Raw genomic sequence first — 6,248 nt, 5'->3', positions numbered from 1 at the left:
GGTAGAGGTAGACCTAGATTAGATTACTGTTCGCAAATAGTTAAGGATGTGGGCTGTTCTAGTTTTAGGGAAATGCGAAGTTCAGCTCAGGATAGGAAAGAGTGGAGGTACGTGTCCAACCAGTCTTAGGACTGATGACCTTATGATGATGATGACATGATTAACAACCAACACGGTCTTATGTATCATTTATATTTTTATAAATTGTGCAAATTTCCCCAACATAATGCAAGTAGGTACTATAGAGGAATAACATAAAAACTACTATTATAATTACAAGTATAATTAAAATTGCGAATGCACTCACAATCAGTACCTTGACACGTGTACACTTTTGAGTTTTATTGTCTAAAACGCTTAAAGCGCCATCGGAATTTAAATTATCATTTGTATATGGACTTGTTAATGAATTAGTTTTTTATATCTACTTGATTTCCGGTTTCTGTTCTCGGACTGTCGGCAAAATATTATTATTTCTAACGCAAAATAAAATCAACCTATTAACATTTCATTTTTGTTTTGTAATAATAATGGGTATTTATTACTTTATTGTTTCCTAAACCGTATTACAGGAACGGATCCAGAAACAATTCTTTAGGTTTCCTAAAATCTGGACTTCATAAATAAGCTGCCTGAGAACAAAGTATGACGAAAATGTGAGAATACCTACAGAACAGCACAATGTTTTCCATTTAGCTTTTGCATATGCCATGTAGGAAAGCTTTGAGAATCTATCGCAGGAAATGTGATAATTAAATACCTTACGGATGGAGCTGAATATAACTTTTGTAATTTCAATTTGTAGATTTTAGATCATTATTTATTAATTTAGATTAAGCACGAAGTTGACATAAAGTGGCCAAAAATTAGGACCGAAGGGCGCATAATTTGTGTTTATTGATTTTTTACTTGAAGGTTAAGTTATAGTTACTTTAGGTAGATCTAACTAACTAACCTTATTGTAACCTTCAAGAGGTGCATAACATTAAAATAAAAAATAATTAGTATAAAATCAACAAACACAAATTATGAGCTCCTAATTTTTGACCATGGCACCAAATTAACTCTAAGAACCCTTTTGGCCACTACATTGTGCCAGCTTCATGACTAGATAACTTTTTAAAGAAAGCTACAAGCTGAAACTTGAGTGACATTTTGACTTTTTATCTTCGTTAAAAATGAAAACAGTATTTGTTTGGAAATTTTTGAAGTCGATTTCTCTCACATAACATTTTTACGATAGAAGTAATTCAATAAGTCATAGAGCACTTAATTTACCCCTTATGTATCCACTACATATTAGAAAAGTACCCTTGTAGGTAAATCATGTTTGATAACCAACCCTTTCGAACCACCAAAGAATGGACCAACCGGCGACGTTAATGGATACTGCATTTTTTGTCCTTTTAACATAAAAGCATTCTTTGGATAATTGCTAGAAGTATTCAACCTTTTTTAATCAATAACCATTAAAGATAGTTTTGATAACTGCCAAAGTTAATTAGAAGACGTTGTCCACCCTTTCTAGGTAATAATTATTAAATAGAAGGCAGGTTTTAAATAAGAGATCCAACCTTCGAAGCAGCAGCCTATCATAGTATAAGAATAATCTAGTGTTAAGTATTTCTGTCAACGTTGTAAACTTTATTGAATTAAACTTTTTAATAACAAAGTTTTTCTATCGTAGGATTTAACTTTTATACCTACAAAATAAAGCACAGCATTTAATAGCAAACAATAAATAGTTAAAAAAGTGAAGTTTTCATTATCTAAAGAAAATAATCTAAAAATACGTATTTATACCAATGGTATTAACAAAATACGAAAGTAAATATGCTAAGAAGATAATTCAGATAATAAATTTTATGAAAATAGATAGCAGTGATAAGAAGAAAAAGGACATGGATTAGTGTTAGGTGAATATACCGAAAGCAGTACGAAATGTAATCAGGAACAGCTTACAATAAATAGAAAGATTCCCAAAAGCTAAAAATGAATACAGGAATGAAGATAAAGGTAATAATATTTATAAGATAATAAAAGAATAGGTAAGTGAGATAAAGACGAAGGATTAAAATTAATATAAACCATAAATAAAAAATTAAAGTGACTAATGAAATAAAACGACAGAGGAGATAAAAATAATTCCATTTCTTGGTATTGAGTTTACACATAATCTCAGTAGCCAATAAATAAATTATTATATTTCGATACAAAGGACAAATAGGAAAATGTAGTCTGAACTGAATCTGAATCTACTTTTACTAGTATCTAAATAAACGTCTTACGTGTGAGTTTTTAACAGATATTAATAAATCATAAAATCGTTAGATCTTCGTGAAACACATTAATTGGAACATTACCTACAAAAGCAACAATGCTGGAAGATTCAATTAATGATGAGCGAATTGGCCATCCAGGTTTTACAGTCTTTAGTCTATCAAGACCAAAATTGTCATTATACTAGTAAGACCAAGATCAAAACCGATCGAACAAGATCGAGACTAATACGAAGACCAAATATGCAAGAGTAAACGAAAAATTACTATTTCCAATGGATTTATGAGTTAACCTTTTTGAAGCTACTTTAATACACTTTTTTCTTGGAACAAAACATTTTTAGTATTTGAAATTTTCAGTTTGTTTTATTAGATTTTAACACTAATTATACAAAAAAGAAACTTTACCACTGTTTGATAATGGGATCTACAATAAGAATGTCCTTTGGAGTAGGTAAGTGTTCTTTGTTCCTATCTGTTTAAACACATGGTTCAAATATAGAGACAAAATAATTTTTTTTCGATAGTTTTTACTTCTTTCAAGAACTTTGAACAATTTTATTCGCTAAAAGGTCAATTTATTCGTTGGGGCAAAGAGCCAATTTATACATTTGAGAAGGGTGAGTTGTCTATCATTGTTTTCGTGACTGTCGACACTATTTTCTCTAAAAGTTCGCATGTATTATAGAAAATTTCAGCATCTAAGTTTAATTATTGTGTCCGCAAATAGAAAAATTTGTGCATAGAAGAATAATAAAAAAAACGTATCAAATTAAATGAGCAAGACCAAGACTTAACACGTAAGACCAAGAGACCAAAACCGAGACTATATCAGTAAAACCAAAACTAGGATTAGAAGTAAAAAAACCAATAACAAGACCCAAAAAACACAACTGATACCATGGAACAGTCTTGGTCTTGGTCTTACTTTGCTCATCACTATATTCAATATTTTCTTATAAATTCACATTTCGCTTTAATAGGACATCAGAAGAATATTTTACGTAAAATGTTGTGTAGGTGTAAAACCTTCGAAGTGTTATTGTTTTGTAATGTAATCAGAAGTTAGTTACAATTTTAAAGCTGACCTTTCGTGATTATTTAATTTAATAAATATTATTGTTTTAAAATATTCACGTACAATAATATCATATGTATGTATGTACGTAGGAATTCAAAACTACCTATTGGAAATTTCCTTTGACATTCAATAAAGAAGTCACCCTGATCGTTGTAAAAACAAACCATTCGAAATTTTCAATTAGTCACATATTAAAACAGCAATTTGTAAATGAAGAAAAACAAAAAGTGCTTTCTATTTTCTGCTTTGTTATATTTAAATGAAAAAAAAAAAACAAAACAATTCAAAAACAAAAATAAGTGAAAGTAACTATTTTTGGTTTGTACTTAAAGGTATGCGGTCAATAACAATACAATTCTTACAATACAGAAAAATCGCTTACCAGAAATTTTAATAATGATGACAAACAAAAAACCACCATACACGAAGTCAAGCACAGTTAATAATTGTAAGTTTTTTTTTGATACACGCAACTATTTCGTCAATAGAAAATTATGTTACTTTTTAAAGCTTACGGTGCTGCAGCAATACAATCTCTGACCGGTCGACCACAGTTTCCTCTATCACTGAACTTGAACGAATAGTCGCGGAAACGATAACAAGATATTGTAACGTTTTATTAAATGTATATGTACATGGAGGCAGGTGGTTTGGTATACGTGCGCTGTTGATATACACAATATACTTGTATTGTTATAAGAAAGTTCGCATTTTTAGTCGTGACATATTCTGAAGGCAGCACTGACCGTAGCATTTAAGTATTAGGTGGCTTTTAATGAAAGTAGATATTCGATAGCTTTAAGTGTAACAATTAAACAGAGTCAATAATGGACTTTATTCTTATTTATAAAAAAATTACATTGTTTCGGGCTCCTTTAGGTTTTGAGATATATCTACAGTCAAAATCTGTTATAACGACATCGAAGAGATTAGTCTTTATTATAAAGTACTTTATTATAAAGTATTGTATTCTATTTCGACTGTGCGTACGTTATACTTTACAAGACATATAAAGTACGCAAAAATACTTTATTTAAGGCCTTAAGTAAACATCGTAATTTTGTAAGCGATTATTCGAAATTCAGAGTATTTTTACATCAATAATATTGCACAGAAAAATGCCAAGCCATATTTACGGAACAACCTGATTTNATATACAGTGGATTTCGGGTATAACGACAACGAAGGGACCGCTGTAATTTCGTCGTTACATCCAGCAGTCGTTACAGGCAAAGTTAAAGGAGATACAGACTACACACTGTTTTTCAATTTTGAAACAATTTTCGCTTTTTTTAACATTAAATTTACATCTGGAAGTAACACTTATTCAAAAGTTTACTAAACACAGTTGCTAATCAGAAACAACGGTAAATGTCACCACACTTGTTGACTATTTGTGTAAATGTAAACAAAAGATAAGAAAGCTCTTTGTGTCTTTAGCGACTCCGGTCGCTATATCTGCATGGGATTGCTAGGGATTTGTTACAAATGATTCATTAAAAACAGTCGCTACACCCGAACTCGGCGTTACATCCGAAGTCGCTATAGCCACATGAATTTTATACCAAAGTATGCTTTAAATCCAAGGGACTTACATATGACGTCGCTGTAGCACAATGGTCGCTATAACCGAGATCGTAATAAACGAAATCCACTGTAATTATCATTCTTCTATATTAATAAAATCTGTAATTTTAGTCTGTTTGGAACACTTCTGTCGTGCGTACCTACGGACTTTGTGGTTCATGTTGAATTTTAATTAAGGTATCGTCATAATTTCACTGCATGTGAAACTGTTCATTAAAAAAAACAATTTTTCTAAAGACACTGCGAGCATTGAGGCCATCATTCGAAGTTGGCACCGTAAATTGTTCTTCAGTCCCTTCCTATTCGTCATTTTCTACTTGAACTTCTTGTACAATATCATCTTCCGTCGCTGGTGCACAAATTGCAATAGAGTTATCAACATCAATAAACTCCTCTGCTTCACTAGTAGATATTCTGAGAATTCTCCGAAAATATCAGTTAAATGTAGTCGCTTAAAGAGGTATGTCGTAAAAAGCAATGTTTTTTAAAGAGCGGTCTAATAAAATTCAGCTGGGATTTTTGTCAATATAACCGGTATGTTGTTCTAAAAGATGTCGTTGTAAACGGTTTTGACTGTATATGTATACAGCGTATTTCAAACACAGGAATAGCAAAATGTCTACTAAAAACCTATGCTCAGTTAAACATTTCTTTGTTTTTGTATTACACGAATGAAAATGCATAATTTGATGAACACGTAGAAAATAAATTTTTTTTAACCACGTCTATTCGTCTAAATTAACCGAACTCTCAAAATCCTCTGAACAAAACGAAATAATCCTCAAAAGCTTTATATCAATCCGTCGTCAGGCGCATATCGCGATTTCGATATCATTGAATCTCATATTATTTGGCTGCATGCCTACAATGTAGACCTAGGTAGAGAGTGGATTCAATTCGACAAATCGATATCCTTAAGGACTTTGCTGAGCATTTTTGAGTTCCACAAAATGTAGCAATATACCTACTACATATAGGTAACGTTCACTACGCTGTTTGAGTACATAATTGATGATATGCGTATTGTCTTTTTATTTTGTTGAGCGCACTATATGACGTCTAAGGCCCGCCATTTTGTTTTTATTTTGGTTTGAAATATTTAGCAATTTACACACAAAAAGCAATATTCTAGGGTATATCAAGGAAGGGGATTGGAGGATGTGTTTTTTTCTATGTTTGTTACCAAGTGACGTATAACACTTTCTCTTTTTCGTAGCGTCCTGCATCTGCGTTTCACACCCATAGAGAGCCTTTCTCCAAACATATATATATACTTTTAATAATCTTTTTCTAATCCGAAC

The 6,248-nt window shown here is 31.4% G+C and overlaps 1 protein-coding gene across 1 annotated transcript in view; it reads right to left on the bottom strand.

The window, feature by feature from the left end:
• Positions 1 to 3,957, bottom strand: part of LOC108735188 (facilitated trehalose transporter Tret1) — a 68,486-nt gene extending 64,529 nt beyond the window's left edge. Inside the window, exon 1 of the mRNA XM_018467022.2 lies at positions 3,743 to 3,957. The gene's annotated coding sequence lies outside the window, so the exon portion shown is untranslated. The remainder of the gene's footprint in view (positions 1 to 3,742) is intronic.
• Between the last annotated feature and the right edge of the window lie 2,291 nt (positions 3,958 to 6,248).

This window comes from Agrilus planipennis, unplaced genomic scaffold (genome assembly GCF_000699045.2).
Source record: "Agrilus planipennis isolate EAB-ADULT unplaced genomic scaffold, Apla_2.0 scaffold27, whole genome shotgun sequence".
In the NCBI taxonomy this organism is placed as follows: Eukaryota; Metazoa; Arthropoda; class Insecta; order Coleoptera; family Buprestidae; genus Agrilus; species Agrilus planipennis.
The sequence above is the reverse complement of the archived record's forward strand: the minus strand, read 5'-3'. Positions and strand labels throughout refer to the sequence as shown.